We start from the raw sequence: 17,239 nt of genomic DNA, 5'->3' as shown, positions 1-17,239 counted from the left end.
CCACTCCAGCCCCTCCTTCACTGCCCCCCCAGCACCACCCCCTCCTCACCCCGGAGCTCCACTGCGTATGTGGTTTGGTGCTACTGTTGCCCCGGAGTTAAAGTCAGAGCCAGAGGAAGGCAATGAAGCCCCCACAGACACACTTACCTTTCCTGCCCCCCACTTTTGAGTGCCTTCCCTGGAGCTGTGGAGGATGACACAAAGGGTAATAAAGGGGGGGCGGAGTGGAGGAGGAGGAGGAGGCGAAGGAGGAGGAGAGCTGGGGAAGTGGCTGCTCCCGGGTGTAGTGAGATGTCTCCAGCCAGGGCCAAGCAGCAGCAGCAGTAGCAGCAGCAGCAGCAGCAACAGCAGCAGCAGCAGCAGCAGCAGCAGCAGCAGCAGAGAAGGGTCTGTGTTGCTAAGAGGCTTTTGGTCTCTTTCTCTCCTTTCACGGCCAAAGAGGAGGAGGATGGAGGGGGCTCGGGAGGGAGGCTAGTGGAGGGGTGAGGGGGTAGGAGTCGTGGATGGGGGATTTTCGAAGAAGAAGAAACTCCTTCTCCTTCTCTCTCAGGCTCAATCCCCCTCTCAGGTCTCAGGGCTGGAGGGTGGGGGAAGGAACTCAGCCGCCTTCCCCCCACCCCCCTCAATTCAAGGTTGAAGTGGGGTAAAATTAGTGTCCTGTCCCTTTAAAAATAGAAATAAAAGGTGCCCCCCCTCTGCCACTGCCTCTCTCTTCATCATCAGCTGCTGCTGCTGCTGGGGTCTCTCTGCTTGGGGGGGGGAGGGGGGGTTCGGGTAGAAGAGACGGGAGGCACTCACTGCGCATGTCTCTCTCTGACGGGAGGCTGGTTGGTTGAAGGCAGGAGGAGGGGGAGGGGAGGAAATGAGATGGTTTCCCAGAAGGCTCCGAGGCGATCGCGACCCGGAAGACATTGTAGCGGGGGGGCGGAGTAGGGAGGCGGGGGCGGGGAGTGGGAGGAAGTCGCTACTCTTTAACACCCCCCCAGTCCCCTCCTCCTCCCTAAGGGAGAGTGGAGAAACGGAAGTGGGCGTGGACGGAGGCGAAAGGAGGTCACGTGTTCGTGCGGGAAGGGGGCAGGATGGGAGAGGCGGTGCCTGCGCAGGGCATGCCGGGAGTCTTGGTGTAACGTTGGCAGCAGCAGGTGAAGCGGAATAGAGAACGCGGCGAGAGGAGCCTGTGAGGGGATTCCCGCGTCTCCAGAATCCTGCTCTGCCCTGATAAGGGCAGGCTTTTCCGTGAGAGGTAACATGGCGTAGGCAGGCCTCAGAAAGAAAGCCGTGGGCGCCAGTGGCGAAAGGCGAATCGAAAAGGGGAGGACGGAAGGGTGTGGAGACTGGGAATGCGGGAAGGAGGGCGGGCTTGTCTAGGCCTGGCAGGCCAGAAACTAGGCGGGCTCCTTCCGTCTCGTGGCTTCCCTGTGAGCCAGCCGGCGACGAATGCTTGACGAGCGTCTGGCGTCCTGATGAGAGTAGATCTGTGGCAGGTGGTGACTACACGCCGGTGATGGTGAGGAATGTGTTGGTCCAGGTGTAAGAGAGGAATGGGATCTCAGGAGCCTCATTAGATGACTCTGGTGAGTGCTTCTTCAGCTCAGAGCGGGGCACCTGTCCAGGGAGAGAGACAAGCTGTGTGAATTTTGACAACTTCTGGCATTAGACGCAGTGTTTATATGGGGTTTGAGGACCATCAGCCCTTGCTTGGCTGACCTCCCTGGAATTCTGGAGAGGCTTTGGGGAGGGAGCAAACTGGGAATTCTTCAGTGGAACTTCCCTCCGTGTCTTGCCTTGCTCCCGCAACACAACGCCTGTGGCTGTTCTCAGAAGGGCATGTGAGATTGTGTAACCCTTGATAGCGTGTGTTATGGTTGAGAGAGAAGGGACATCATCGAAGTTTGCCCTTTCTGTAGTGTAGATAACAGATATTTTTAAAAGGTAATTTAAGTGTCTTTGGTTATTAGCCTCGGATTTAGAGCCTTTGGTTTCTCAACTAGATGCTACTATTTTTGCTGGAAATAGTTTCCCTCATGTTAATTAAGAATATTTAAGAAAGGATTCATGAATTTTCATTACTAGAGTTTTTTTTTTAGTAAAGTAGCACCGTTTCTTTTTCACATTCAGTCCATATAATCATAACTAAAGCCATTCCAGTCTTTCAATTATCTTCCTTTGTAAAGGTGCTTTGAAAGATTATGACCCATGTATAGTTTCTTTTAAGACCGAGAATCTGAAATTCTTCATGTTTATTGTGTTGGTGTTATTTAATTGTGTAGTGGTTCCTTTAGAGTACTCAGTTAAAGTTCCTACTTATTTTTCTTGTATGTTTTGACAGTGGATTCTATTTATGCATCATTGACTAGTGCTTTTACCGCTTTCTGTGTGTGCAGTAATGTTGTCAAATGGAATAAAAACTAGACTCCTGTGCCTTAATGTTTTGTCTATATTGGAACCAAATGTTTGCCACTTTAGAACAGAAAAAAAGTATAGCAGAGCCATAAAAGTGCCTTAGATAACAATTTTTAAATGTTTTTTATGGCAAAATACTAAATGTGCAAAAGTGTACAGATCATAGATATGCAGTATAATGAATAGATATAAAGTGAACAAAATGTGCAAAAATCGTAGATATACAATATAATGAATAATTATAAAGTGAACACTGTAATCACCACCAAAGTGAAGAATTAGAACATTGCTGGCACCCTCTCCGCCCCCCCCATTCATTCTTATTCATTTCTCTCTCCTCACCACACCCAAAGGTTAATTGGGATTGTCTGCATTTTTATGGTAATGATTTCCTACTTTTATTTCAAGTATTTTTTACCCACCTTTGTCAGCATTCCTAAACAATATACATTAATTTTGCCTGTTTTTTACCTATATGTAATTGAATTATGTTATGTATAGTTTTTCTCCCATGTTGAAATTTTTAATCCTGTTAACAGCTTTAGTTCACATATTTTCATTGTTGTATAGTAATGTTTATAGTATAGTAAGTGTAGTAAGTTTTTTAATGAATAAACCGTAATTAATGTAACTAGTCTAGTATTATGGACATTTGGATTGTGTCCAGTTTTTAGTGCTTAGAAATAATGCTTCTATGAATGTTCTTACACATGCATTTTATGTACATAGCATGCATTTCTGTAGAGTGTAGATTATGCCAAGCTTTCCAAAGCGAATATATAAATTTAGACTCCCACCAACAATGTATGATAAATCCTTTTTTCTACAGTTTTCATAACAATTGATATTTTTTGTTTTTGCCGACCTGATGAAGGTAGCTTTAGGTTATTGTTTTAATTTGCAGATCCTGGTTATTAATGGGGTTGAGCATTTTTTTTCAAAAATTTATTGGGTACTTTAGAGGCAAATGTTGTGAGGCATTATGTTCCTGTAAATGTCTTTACTGTACCCTATTAGTTTGACTGGATGTAGGATTCTAAATTGGTAATGTTTCTCTTCAGATTTGAGAAGGAACTCTTAGTGTTTGATATAAAGTTTGAAGCCATTCTTATTTTTAACACTGCACTTTACTTTCTTCTCCCCTATGGAAGCTTCTACAACCTTTTTGTCTGAAACTTTTAGAATCTTTTTGTTTTACTCAGTGTTCTGAAATGTCACAGTAATGTGAGGTGACTTATGAGTCTATAGAAATCTACTTTGCTCTGCATTTCATGTATTCTTTCAGTCTGGCTACCTGTATGCCTCAGCTCTGAGAAAGTTTCTGATACATTTTCTGTAATTTCCTTGCCTCTGTGTTTTTTTTTTTTTTTTTTTTTTAATTTTATTTATTTATTTATTTATTCATTTATTTATGGCTGTGTTGGCTCTTCGTTTCTGTGTGAGGGCTTTCTCTAGTTGCGGCAAGTGGGGGCCACTCCTCATCGCGGTGCGCGGGCCTCTCGCTATCGCGGCCTCTCTTTGCGGAGCACAGGCTCCAGACGCGCAGGCTCATTTGTGGCTCACGGGGCTAGTTGCTCCGCGGCATGTGGGATCTTCCCAGACCAGGGCTCGAACCCGTGTCCCCTGCATTGGCAGGCAGATTCTCAACCACTGCGCCACCAGGGAAGCCCGCCTCTGTGTTTTTTGTAACTGCAATTAGATATTGTACTCCTGGACCTATTTCTTTTCTCCCATTTTTCATCTTTTTCCAGTCTTTTGCTTTTCACTTGCTGGGAAATTTACTTGATTTTTCAAGCCTTGAAACTTCTGTTATCATATTTTTAATTTTGAATACCTTTTTTTTGATCTTTCTATTTTTTTCCAAAGCATTCTGTATTTTTTTTCTCTTTATGGATTTAAAGTTTTGTTTTGAGGTTTATTTCTCTCTGCGTGCTCTGTGTTTTCTAAGTTATTCTTTCTGTTGGTATATTTTAGTCTCATTTTAGAGGCTTTCCTCAGCTGTGTTGTGATCCTTGATTCTGTGTTCAAATTTATGTAAGGGGCATTGGAAACCTATTTCATGTCTCTCTTAACTTAGCTAGGGTTTGCTAGCTATTGATGGTTCTCACTGTGGAAAGATTTGGCTGGGACATATTTCGGGGGGAAAACCCTGATATCAATTTCTTTAGGTATTTGGAAGCTTTTTCTCTTGGGCCAGTAGGAGTCCAACAAGAAGAATTTTCCAGTCTTCTGCCTATAAGTCAGTGGTTCTCAGCTGTGGCAATAAGATCTCCCCAGGGGACATTTGGCAATGCCTAAGAGACACATTTGATTATTAAGAATGGGTTCCTACTGAAAACAGGTGGGTAGATGCTGCAGGTGCTGTTGAAAATCCTACGATGCACAGGGCAGCCACCCACAACAGACAGTTATCCAGTTCAAAATGTCAGTACTGCCTATCATGAGAAATCCTGCTCCAGGGTATAAGCCTGATTTCCAGTGCTCTGAGAACCAGGTGAAAGCAGAGCTCAGGAATCTCAACATTCTCCCTCCCTCCCTCCCTCTCTCTCTCTCTTTCTCTCTTTATTTATTTATTTATTTATTTATATTTAGATAGATAGATAGATAGATAGATAGATATTCCTGCCCTAGGCAGGAATAAGCAAATATTGTTTCCATATGACAAGTCTTTAGCTATTATTTGAAATGCTTTCTTTGTAGTGAAACTATAGTCACAAAACATCAGCAGAGGACCGTGTATCTGAATATATCTTTGTGGGGTTGTGTTATTTTTAACCACAAATTGGCCACGAATTGTTTAAAGAAATTGAAAATATTTTTGCGTTGAATGGTTTAGGAATGAACACATAATAGTCTACTAATTCTGTTTTGGGGAATGTGTTTCTGCTGTTAAAATCTAAAATGTTCCTCAAACAATCCTTTATTCACTTTAGGTCTGTGGTTTCTAGTGGAGGTGGGACTGCCTCCTACGGGGTGTTTGTGGGGCATTTCTGGTCCCAAGGACGGCAGCCAGTCCCAGAGAGGGCAGGGGCCAGGATAGACTGCCTGCGGTGCTCGGGGTGGTCCAGCATGAGGAAGAACGGCTCTGTGCCCCCACGTGCCTTTCCCACGTCTCCCAGGATGTTTACATGGGTTAAAAAAAAAAAAGAACATTATGATTTGAGCCTAGTACTCCATTTTTAAAATAAACACATAGTATTTTTGCAGGGTTTTAACGTACACTGAAATTTTCCACAAATGCAATTAGTGAATAATTTGAGGGAAAATAGTACTTTGTTTTGTTGGGAACTTTACCAAGAGCTGTTCATCATTTTGGCAATGCCCTTATGGTATCTGAGCTGCTGGTAGGGCACACCTGTATCCGTATTCGTTTGTAGCCATGGCATGCAAATATATAACAGAGGGAATTGGGGATTCATTATATATATATAGACCCACTTTGTGTTCTGACGGAGTGGAATAGAGGTTCTGTTTAATTTTAACCATTTTAGCACTGCAGGTCTTTTGGAGATGGCTTTGTCAATGAATTCTAGCCGAAATTAAAATACTGGTTATTAAGTGACCTTGATGTTATGTGTTCATCTTATTTGGACAGGATTGGCTGATGAGTCTGGATAGCTTTGTATATTTTACTAATGCTTTAATGGGAAAATAAAATGTGAGTTGACCATTATAAACTAAGAGGTAGATGAAGTATGGAACAGACAGTTGTTCCCCATCCTTTTATTTCAATTTGTTTCCCCCTTTTCAGTCCCAATCTGCCTTAAATGCTTATCTTCAAGCAAGCATTTGTTGGGGTTGTTAGTTTTTCCTAATTTTTTTCTCCTTAATCTCACATTCTTCTCTGTCTCCCTCCTCACCTCTATTAAAAACACAACAAAATCTTAGTCTTTTATATTTTATACTGCTTCCTTGATTAATATTGGAATTGAAATTTAGTATGACATTTTGACTGAAAGGTTGAAGTCAGACTTGGCAAGATTAAAATTCTAAGTGTGTTAGCTTTTCTTTTGGCACACATATGCACATTTTCACGTTTCTTTAGGGCTTTCATCTTTCTGCAATTTAAAAAAAATATACATATTTTTATGTAGATGACCCAGAAGTGTCAACTTATATTGTTCTCAACACAGTCATTTCTAGTTCGGTATACGTCTGGGTCAGCTTACTTTATAATGAGTAAATACCAAAAATATTTTCTCTAACAGTTGGGTGGTTTGTATCATGTCCGGTTGTGTTATAGTGCCACTCTGATGCAATGTCTCATGGGCCTAATGTATTTAAAATTTTATGTTGAAATAAGTTTTATATATGTGACATATGTTTTAAAAGATTTTTACTGTCACAGTTAGCACTGATTATTCTGTATACTCAAATTATAAGATACATTATTTAATTTAAATACACAAGATAATTATTTTGTAAGTTACCAAAAAGTAATATACATCCAGTGTAAAAATGATCAGAAAAAATGAAAATTACCTATAATCCCTGCCCCTATAAATCTGTTAAGATGTTGATATATGTAATTTTAGTGTTTTTTACCTATGTTTCTGTACATTTATTAACAAAGCTGGATCATAAAATTTTGTTGTGTTCTTTTAAAAGAAATAACATGTAGCTAGCACCTTTCCAATGTATTAAGTACTTGTATAAAATAATATGATGCTTATTTGCTTTATATTGCAGATATCTGCCAGCCTCTGGGAGCTATGTTCCTGAATAATGCCATGATCAGTGTTGACAAGAGAAAATAAAATATAAAAAATTTTCTCATTCCCTATATAAATGTTCTTTAAGCATCTGATTTATTTAAAAACAACAACAAACAGATGAATTAATTTTAAAGTAGTTTTAAAGTAGCTAACATTCCCCTTGAATTACCGTCCATTGTTTTACAAATATTCCTGTAGGGTCACAATCTGCTAAAGCAGATTTTGCCCATACATTTTATTTTTTATACTTCATTTTATAGATTGTCTGTCTTACTGACTTGAACTGATTATCTTTTGTGCTTACATTTCATTTTCACAAATCTTCTATAAGCTTGTATTCCTACCTGGTGTTTTCACAAATTGTGCCTTTGATTGTGCCTTTTTTTTTTTCTTTGAAATTTTTTAATGGATGTGGGTTTTTTTTCGTTTGTTTGTTTTCCAGAAAAATTGAGTGTATTGTACAACGAATTGCTATATATCCACATTCACCCAGTTCCTCTTGCTGTTAACCTAGTTTCCCTTATTATTAACATTTTGCCTTAGTGTGGTACATTTGTTGCAATTGATGAACCAGTATTGATGCATTATTTTAAAGTGTATAGTTTACATTAAGGTTCACTCTTTGAATTGGACATTATGGGTTTTGACAAATGTATAATGACATATATCCACAATGACAGCATCATACAGAATAGTTTAACTGCTCCAAAGTCCCCTGTGCTCTATGCTCCCATGCATGCCTTGAACTCTTGGCAACCACTGATTTTTCATTATCTCCATAGTTTTGCTTTTTTCAAATTGTCATATGGTTAGAATCATACGGTGTATGCCCTTTTCAGATTTGGTTTTTCCCTTAGCAATATGCCTGTAAGTTTCCTCCATTTCTATTCATGGCTTGATACCTCATTTCTTTCTAGTGCTGAATATTTCATCTTATGGATGTATCACAGTTTGTTTATCCATATACCTACTGAAGGGCACCTTGGTTGCTTCGAAGTTTTGGCAATTATGAATGAAGTTGTGATAAACATTCAGGTGCAGGTCTTTGTGTGGACATAAGTCTTCAGTTCACTTGGGTAAATACCAAGGTGCATGATTGCTGGATTATGTGTAAGAGTACATTTAGTTTTGTAAGAAACTGCCCACCTGTCTACCAAAGTGGGTATACCTAACGTTTTGCACTCCAGTCTGCAGTAAATCAGAGTTCTAATTACTCCATGTCCTCGTCAGCACTGGTCTTGTCATTGTTTTGGATTTAGGCATTCTAACGGTTATAGATTGTTGTTTTAATGTGCAATTCCCTAGTGATACATGATATTGAACATCTTTTTTTTTTTTTTTTTTTTGCGGTACGCGGACCTCTCACTGTTGTGGCCTCTCCCGTTGCGGAGCACAGGCTCCGGACGCGCAGGCTCAGCAGCCATGGCTCACGGGCCCAGCCGCTCCGCGGCATGTGGGATCTTCCCGGACCGGGGCACGAACCCGTGTCCCCTGCATCAGCAGGCGGACTCTCAACCACTGCGCCACCAGGGAAGCCCCTGAACATCTTTTCTTATGCTCATTTGCAATCTGTATGTTTTATTTGTTGAGTTGTGTGTCCATATCTTTTGTACATTTTTAAGCTGGATTGCTTATTTTCTTATAGTTGAATTTTAAGAGTTCTTTGTATATTTTGGATACCAATCTTTTATCAGATATGTGTTTTGCAAATATTTTTTCTCAGTTTGTGGCTTGTCTTCATTCTCTTAATGGTGTCTTTTGCAGAACAGAAAATTTTACTTTAAATAAAGTCCATTTTATCACATTTTCTTTCATGGTTCATACTTTTGGTGTTGTATCCAAAAATTCATTGCCAAAAATTCATTGCAAGGGCACCTACATTTTTCCTATGTCCCTTTTTAGAAGTCTTATAGTTTTGTGTTTTACGTATAGGTCTCTGATCCATTTTGCGTGAAAAGTATAAGGTGTATGTCAACTCATTTTTTTTGCCTGCAGATGTCTAGTTGTTCCACACCATTTGTTGAGAAGCAGAGAAAGACTTCTTTCTCTTTTGAATTGCTTTTGCTTCTTTGTCACAAATTGGTTGACTATATTTATGTGGGTCTATATCTGAGCTCTCTACTCTGTTCCATTGATTTGTTTTTCTGTTCTTTCCCCATTACCACACTGTATTATTATTATCTGTTATCTTAGCAGTAAGTCTTGAAGTGGGGTAGTTTCTGACTTCCAGCTTTGTTCCTGTTTAGTATTGTATTGGCTGTTCTGTGTCTTCTGCCTTTTCATGTAAACTTTAAAATCAGCTTATTATATCCTTAAAATAACTTACTATAATTTTGATTGGGATTGCATTGAATCTGTAAGTCACGATTGGAAGAACTGACATCTTAACACTATTGAGTCTTCCTATCCATATACATGGAATATCTCTCCATTTACTGAGATTCTCTTTGATTTCTTTCACCATAGTTTTATAGTTACCTCATATAGATCTTATACATATTTTATTAGATTTATACATACATTTTTTGTGGGGCTTTTTTTTTGATACTAATGTAAATGGTATTATATTTTTAATTCCGAATTCCAGTTGTTCGTTACTGGCATAGGAAAGCAATTGACATTGGTAATACTAACCTCTCTCTCTCTCTCCCCCTCCCCCTCCCCCCTCTCTCCCTCTCTCCCTCTCTCCCTCTCTCCCTCTCTCCCTCTCTCCCTCTCTCCCTCTCTCCCTCTCTCCCTCTCTCCCTCTCTCCCTCTCTCCCTCTCTCCCTCTCTCCCTCTCTCCTCTCTCTCTCTCTCTCTCTCTATATATATATATAAAACCTGCACCCTTGCTTCAATACCCTATTGATTCCAATAGTACCTATTGTGAGTGTAGATTCTTTGGGATTTTCTATATACACGGTCATGCCATCTGCAAACAGAGACATTTTTACTCTTTCCTTCCTCTGTACCTTTTCTTTTCTTGTCTTACTGTATGATGTTGACTAGCAGTGGTGATTCTTGCATTGTTCTTGATCTTAGTAGGAAAGCATCTAGTTTCTTAGTATTAAAAATGATGTTAGCTATAGATTTTTTTAGTTTTTTTTTTTTTAACAGAGTTAAAAAGGTCCCTTATAGTCCTAGTTTGCTGAAATTCTTTATCGTGAGTGGATGTTGGATTTTGTCAAATGCTTTTTCTGCAAAGAAGATATTTCTTCTTTATCCTGTTGATGTTGTAAATTACATTAATTGCTTTAGGAATGTTGAATTAACTTTGCATACCTGGCATAAATCCCACTTACTCTTTGTGTATAATTATTTTTATGTGTTTTTATTTCTGTGTGTTTATCATAGAAACTTTGGAAAGCCAATAAGGAATCACACAGATAAGAATTGTGGTGCAGAATGGAATAGAGACTCTCTGCCTTGCAATATCTTTTATTTTCAAATTGAAGTATAGTTGGTTTACAACATTGTGTTAGTTTCTGGTGTACCGCAAAGTGATTCAGATATACATATATATACATATTCTTTTCCATTTATTACAGGATATTGAATACAGTTCCCTATGTGATACAGTAGGACCTCATTGTTTATCTATTTATCTATATCATTGTTTATATTGTTTATCAGTTTATATCTGCTAATCCCAAACTCCTAATTTATTCCTCCCCCCTCCCCTTTCCCTTTGGTAACCATACGTTTGTTTTCTACGTCTGTGAGTCTATTTCTGTTTTGTAAATAAGTTCATTTGTATCATTTTTTAGAATCCACATATAAGTGATATCATATGATATTTGTCTGTCTTGTCTGATTTACTTCACCTAGTATGGTAATCTCTAGGTCCATCCATGTTGCTGAAAATGGCATTATTTCATTCTTTTTTATGGCTGAATAGTATTCCTTTCTCTGTGTGTGTGTGTGTACATACATACACTGTCTTTTCTCCATTGTGTATTCATGCCCCCTTTGTCATAGATTAATTGACCATAGGTGCATGGGTTTATTTCTGGGCTTTCTGTCCTGTTCCATTTATCTGTCTCTTTCTGTGCCAGGACTGTACTGTTTTGATTACTGTAGCTTTGTAGTATAGTCTGAAGCCAGGGAGCATGAGTCTTCTAACTCCATTCTTTTTTCTCAAGATTGTTTTGGCTATTTGGGGGCTTTTGTATCTCCATACAAAGTTTAAAATTATTTGTTCTACTTCTGTGAAAAATACCATTGATAATTCAACAGGGATTGCACTTAATCTGTACCTTGCCTTGGGTAGTATGGTCATTTTTAACAATATTGATCCTTCCAATACAAGAACACGGTATCTTTCCATCTGTTTGTGTCGTCTTCAATTTCTTTCATCAGAGTCTTTATAGTTGTGGTATTACAAGTCTTTTGCCTCCTTAGGTAGGTTTATTCCTAGGTATTTTATTCTTTTTGATGCGATGGTAAATGGGATTGTTTTCATTTTATTGACGTAAAGTTGCTTGTGGTAGTCTCTTAGGGTCTTTTCTATTTCTGTGGTGCCAGTGGTAACTTTTTTTATTTCTGAATTTATTGATTTGGGCCCCCTTTTTCTTGATGAGGCTGGGTAAATGTTTATCAATTTTGTTTATCTTCTCAAAGAACCAGCTTTTGATTTCATTGATCTTTTCTATTTTTTTAGTCTCTATTTCATTGATTTCTCCTCTGATCTTTATGATTTCCATATACTAACTTTGGAATTTGTTTGTTCTTCTTTATCTAGTTTCTTTAGGTGTAAAGTTTTGTTGTTTATTTGACATTTTTCTTGTTTACCAAGGTAAGCTTGTATCGCTATAAACTTCCCTCTTAGAACTGCTTTTGCTGCATTGCATAAGTTTGGATCTTTGTGTATTCATTTTTATTTGTATCTAGGTATTTCTTGATTTCCTCTTTGTCTTCTTCAGTGATCCATTGGTTGTTTAGTGGCATATTGTTTAGCTTCCTTGTGTTTATTTTTTGCAGTTTTTTTTCTTGTAGTTGATTTCTAGTCTCATAGCATTGTGATCAGAAAAGATGCTTGATATGATTTTAGTTTTCTTAAATTTACCAAGGCTTGTTCTGTGGCATAGCATGTGATCTGTCTAGGGCAATGTTCTATGTGCACTTGAAAAGCATGTATTCTGCTTTTGGATGGGATGCTCTCTATATATTAATTCAGTCCATTTGGTTGAATGTGTTATTCAAGGCCTGTGTTTCTTTATTGATTTTCTGTCTGGATGATCTGTCCATTGATGTAAGCGAGGTGTTAAAGTCCTCTACTATTACTATGTTACTGTTCATTTCTCCTTTTATGTTAATATTTACCTTATTTATTGAGGTTCTCCTATGTTGGATGTGTATATATTTACAATTGTTATATCTTGGATTGATCCCTTGATTATTATGTAGTGTTCTTCTTTGTCTCTTGTTCTTTATTTTAGTTTTAACGTCTATTTTGTCTGATATAAGTATTGCTACTTCGACTTTCTTTTGATTTCCGTTTGCATGGAATACTTTTTTCATCCCCTCACTTTCATTCTTTATGTGTCTCTAGATGTGAAATGAGTCTTTTGTAGGCAGCATTTCGTAGGATTTGTTATTATAGGTCTTTTGTTCCCCCTTCTTTTGTTCTCTTGTGACTTGATGACTATCTTTAGTGTTATGTGTGGATTCCTTTTTCTTTTTTTGTGTGTATATTGTAGATTTTTGGTTTGAGATACCATGAGGTTTTTGTATAACAGTGTGTATATATATGTGTATGTATGTATATATGATTGTTTTAAGTTGTTGACCTCCTCAAGTCCATATTAAAACCCTGCGTTGGTACTCTCTTTCCTTCATGTATACTGTTTTTATAATACTGTATTTTACATCTAATCGTTCTGTATATATATCCCTTAACTGTTTATTGTGAATATGGATGTTTCTACTACTTTTGTCTTTTGAACTCCCTACTAGCTTTGTGTGTGGATGATTTTCTGTCTTTACTGTATGTATGCCTTTCCCAGTGAGCTTTTTCATTTCGTAGTTTTCTTGTTTCTAGTTGTGGCCTTTTTGCCTAGAGAAGTTCCTTTAACATTTGTTGTGAAACTGGTTTGGTGGTGCTGAATTCTTTTAGCTTTTGCTTTTCTGTAAAGCTTTTAATTTCTCCATCAAATCGAGTGAGAGCCTTGCTGGGTAGAGTATTCTTAGTTGTAGGTTTTTCTTTTTCATCACTTTGAATTTATCATGCCTTCTGGCCTGCCGAGTGTCTGCTGAAAAGTCAGCTGATAGCCATATGGGAGTTTCTTTGTATATTATTTGTTGCTTTTCCCTTGTTGCTTTTAATATTTTCTCTTTATATATATATATTTTTAGTATGTATTTATTTATGTGTTTGGCTGCATCACGTCTTAGTTACAGCATGTGGGATCTTCGTTGCCATGTGTGGAATCTTTAGTTGTGGCATGCAGGATCTTTAGTTGCAGCATGAGAACTCTTAGTTGTGGCATGTGGGATCTATTTCCCTGACCAGGGATCGAACCTGGGCCCCCTGCATTGGGAGCATGGAGTCTTAGCCACTGGACCACCAAGGAAGTCCCTATTCTCTCTCTCTCTCTTTTTTTTTTTTTTTTCCTATTCTCTCTTTATCTTTAATTTTTGTCATTTTGTTTACAATGTATCTTGGTATGTTCTTCTTAGAGTTAATACTGTATGGGACTCTGTGTTACTTGGACTTGGGTGACTGTTTCCTTTCCCAGGTTAGGGAAATTTTCAGCTATTATCTCTTAAAATATTTTCTCAGGCCCTTTCTCTCTTTCTTCTCATTCTGGGACACCTATACTGCGAATACTAGTGCACTTGATGTTGTCGCAGAGGTATCTTAAACTGTCCTCGTTTCTTTTCTTTTTTTTTTGTTAAGCAGCAGTGATTTCCACTACTGTCTTCCAGCTCACTGATCCGTTCCTGTGTATCATTTAGTCTACTGTTGATTTCTTCTAATGTATTTTTCATTTCAGTTATTGTATTTTTCATCTCTGGTTGTTCTTTATATTTTCTAACTTTTTGTTAAAAACTTCTAACTTCTCACTCTGTGCCTCTGTTCTTCTCATGAGTTTTTTCATCTTTACGATCATTACTCTGAACTCTTTCTCAGTTATATTGCCTGTCTCCACTTCACTTAGTTATTTTTCTGGGGTTTTATCTTGTTCCCTGCATCTGGAACATATTTTTCTGCTGCCGCATTTTTCTGAGTTGCTTTTTGTATTTTTATGTGTGTGTCAGGTTGTTATGTTTTTAACCTTGGAGAAGTGACCTTCTGTAGGAGACATCCTATGTCTCCCAGCAGTGCACTCCCCTTTCATCACCCAAGCTATATGTTCTAGGGTTTTCCCCTAAGAGGGCTGCATGGATCCTTCTGTTGTGGCAGGTTGACTATGTAGGTGGTCTGGTAGGCTTGGTTGCCTCCTAGTCCGGTTGGTTGCCACACTCTACCTTGTTTGGATGCTGCTGGCTGCTATTTAGTGGGGCCTGGTCACAAGGTGGCTGGTTACAGAACCCTAGGGAACCCCAGGGCTAGTACTGGCTCTGCTGGGTAGAATCAGGGTCCCCAAGACTCTGGGACTGTTGCCCACCCCCTGGGAGGTGGAGCCAGATCTGAGGTTAGTGCTAGACTACTGGCAGGCAGAGCTGGTTCCTGGAATCTGGCTGCAGGCCCTGAGGTCCAGAGCTCATTTCAGATCGTTGTTTGGGTGGGGGGGTGTTGGTTCCTCACACAGTTGAGTATGGAGTCTGGGGTGTCCCAAAGCTTCCATTCGCCTGCTAGTGGACAGGACCAGGGCCCAGCTGGTCCCAGGGTAGGGTCTGGCCTGCTGTGGGTGGCCTGTGTCCACAGGCTTCAGGATTGTAGTTTTCTGATGTCTGCTCCCTGGTGGGTAAATCTGGTCCAGAGGCTAGGGCAGGCTTCCTGGTGGGAAAGGCCATGCCTGCCCATTAGTGGGTGGAGCTGTGTCTTGGCCCTTGGGTGGGCAGGGCTGTGTCTAGAGAGTTGTCTAGAGGCAGCTGTGGGCTCAGGAAGTCTTTAGGCATCCTGTCTGCTGATGGGTGGTGTTGCATCCCCACCCAGTTAGTTGTTTGGCCTGAGGCGGTCCATCACTACAGGCTGTTGGGTGAGGCCAGGTGTTGGTGCTAATGAGTGAACATGGCAGCTGCTGGCAGCTTGTTCATATGGTTAAATGTTCCCAAATATGTCAGCCACCAGTGTTTGTGTCCCTGGGTGAGCTGCAGCCGCCTCTCTGGGAGACTCAAGACCAGAAAGTAGGCCTGGCCCTGGCTCCTATCAAATTACTGCTTTTGTGCTGAATCGCAGTGCACATGGTATTTTGTGTGCCCCTTTCAAGAGTGAAATCTCTATTTTTCCCAGCCCTGTAGGGCTCCTGCAGTTAAGCCTGCTTGCCTTCAAAGCCAAATGCTCTTTGGGCTCATCTTCCTGGTGCTGGAGCCCCTGGGCTGGGGAGCCTGACATGGGGCCCAGAGCTCTCATGCTTGTGGGAGAACCTGTGCAATATAATTATTCTCTATTTTGTGGGTCACTGACCTGGGGGGAATGGGATTTGATTATATCACAAGTCTTCCCTTCCTACCCATCTTACTGTGGTTCCTTCTTTATGGTTTTAGCTGTAGAAGATACTTTTTGGCAGGTTTCAGTCTTTTTCATCCATGGTTGTTCTGCAGATAGTGTGATTTTGGTGTTCTCATGAGAGGAGGTGAGCTCATGGTCTTTCTACTCTGCCATCTTGGCTGCTCTCTTCTCCAAGTTCTTTCACATTCAAGATGGCATTCTGGAATGGCACTGCTTTTAAAACCTATAGTGGACACTATGCTGTCAGGGCTTTCACTGCAGAGCTTGGACAGCAGACTGGTCTTGCCAGAGCTCATGAGGCCTATGCAGAACAGGTCATCCTCTGGGTATGCAGGCGGTAGTCCCCTGCAGCAGAGTGCTCTAAAACACAGATATTCCATGTATAGAAATGCCTCCGTTATCCAGCGATCAGACACATCCAGCAGCCTAAAGCATCTGGAATGGCTCCGAAACCCGCAAAAAAAAAAAAAAGCAGCACTGTCATTCATAATTTTTGCTTTTTGATTTTTCTTATTTGACTTTTAATCTCTGTATTGTGGGATTTTCTAGTTATCTTTTTATTATTTATTCCTAGTTTAATTCCATTATGGTATTAGAGCATACTTTAATATGATTTCTAGTCTTCCAGATTTTAGGTGTGTTTTATGGCCCAGAATGTGGTCTGTCTTGGTGAATGTGACATGTGAACTTGAGAAGAATGTGTATTATCTTATTGGAGAGTTAATTCCTTTATCAATATGTAATGCCCTCTTTATTCCCAATACTTCTTCTTGCTCTGAAATTTGCTCTATGTGAAATTAACATAGCTACTTAAACTTTCTTTGGATTAGTGTATGTCTTCTTCCATTTCTGTACTTTAATGTGTGTCATTTTTAAAGTCAGTTTCTTATAGAGAACATAAAGTTGTGGTTTGTTTTTTTAATTACTCTGCTTTTAATTGGTCTATTTGTTTAGACCATTAACATTTAAAGTCATTACTGACATAATAGATTTGTATCTACCACATTTATTACTGTTTTCTTTTGTTTCTGTTGTTCTTTGTTTCTTTTTTGTCCTCTACTCTTTTTTTTTCTGCCTTCTCTGGTTTTAACCAGGCATTTTATATTTGGGTTCTTTTCCTCTTTCAGCCTATAAATTATACTTTTTAAAAACTTCTTTTAGTGGTTGCTGTAGTACTTGCAGTATACACTTATAAGCAATACAAGTCCACTTTCAAATAACACTGTACCATTTATCGGGTAGTACAAGTATCATATAACAGTATTTCCAGTTCCTCACTCCTATCCCTTGTAACATTTCCTCTCATCACTTCTACATTGTTAAGCATATCAAGGGTATTCTTTATTTCTGTGCCACTGTTTTCTATTTCTGGCATTTCCTTTTGATTCATTCTTTGCTTGTTACATTGCCCATCTGTAATTGCAGGTTGTCTGCTTTTTCCATTAGATGCCTTAGCATATTAGTCATAGTTGTTTTAAATTCCCAATCTGTTAATTCCAAATTCTCTGCCATATCTGAATCT

The 17,239-nt window shown here is 39.4% G+C and overlaps 1 protein-coding gene across 1 annotated transcript in view; it reads left to right on the top strand.

Annotated features, from left to right (window-relative positions):
• Positions 1-1,110: 1,110 nt before the first annotated feature.
• ORC4 (origin recognition complex subunit 4) overlaps positions 1,111-17,239 on the top strand; it is a 95,105-nt gene continuing 78,976 nt past the window's right edge. The window contains exon 1 of the mRNA XM_079709971.1: positions 1,111-1,243. The gene's annotated coding sequence lies outside the window, so the exon portion shown is untranslated. The remainder of the gene's footprint in view (positions 1,244-17,239) is intronic.

This window comes from Hyperoodon ampullatus, assembly GCF_949752795.1.
Source record: "Hyperoodon ampullatus genome assembly, chromosome: 8".
Classification (NCBI taxonomy): domain Eukaryota; kingdom Metazoa; phylum Chordata; class Mammalia; order Artiodactyla; family Ziphiidae; genus Hyperoodon; species Hyperoodon ampullatus.
The sequence above is the reverse complement of the archived record's forward strand: the minus strand, read 5'-3'. Positions and strand labels throughout refer to the sequence as shown.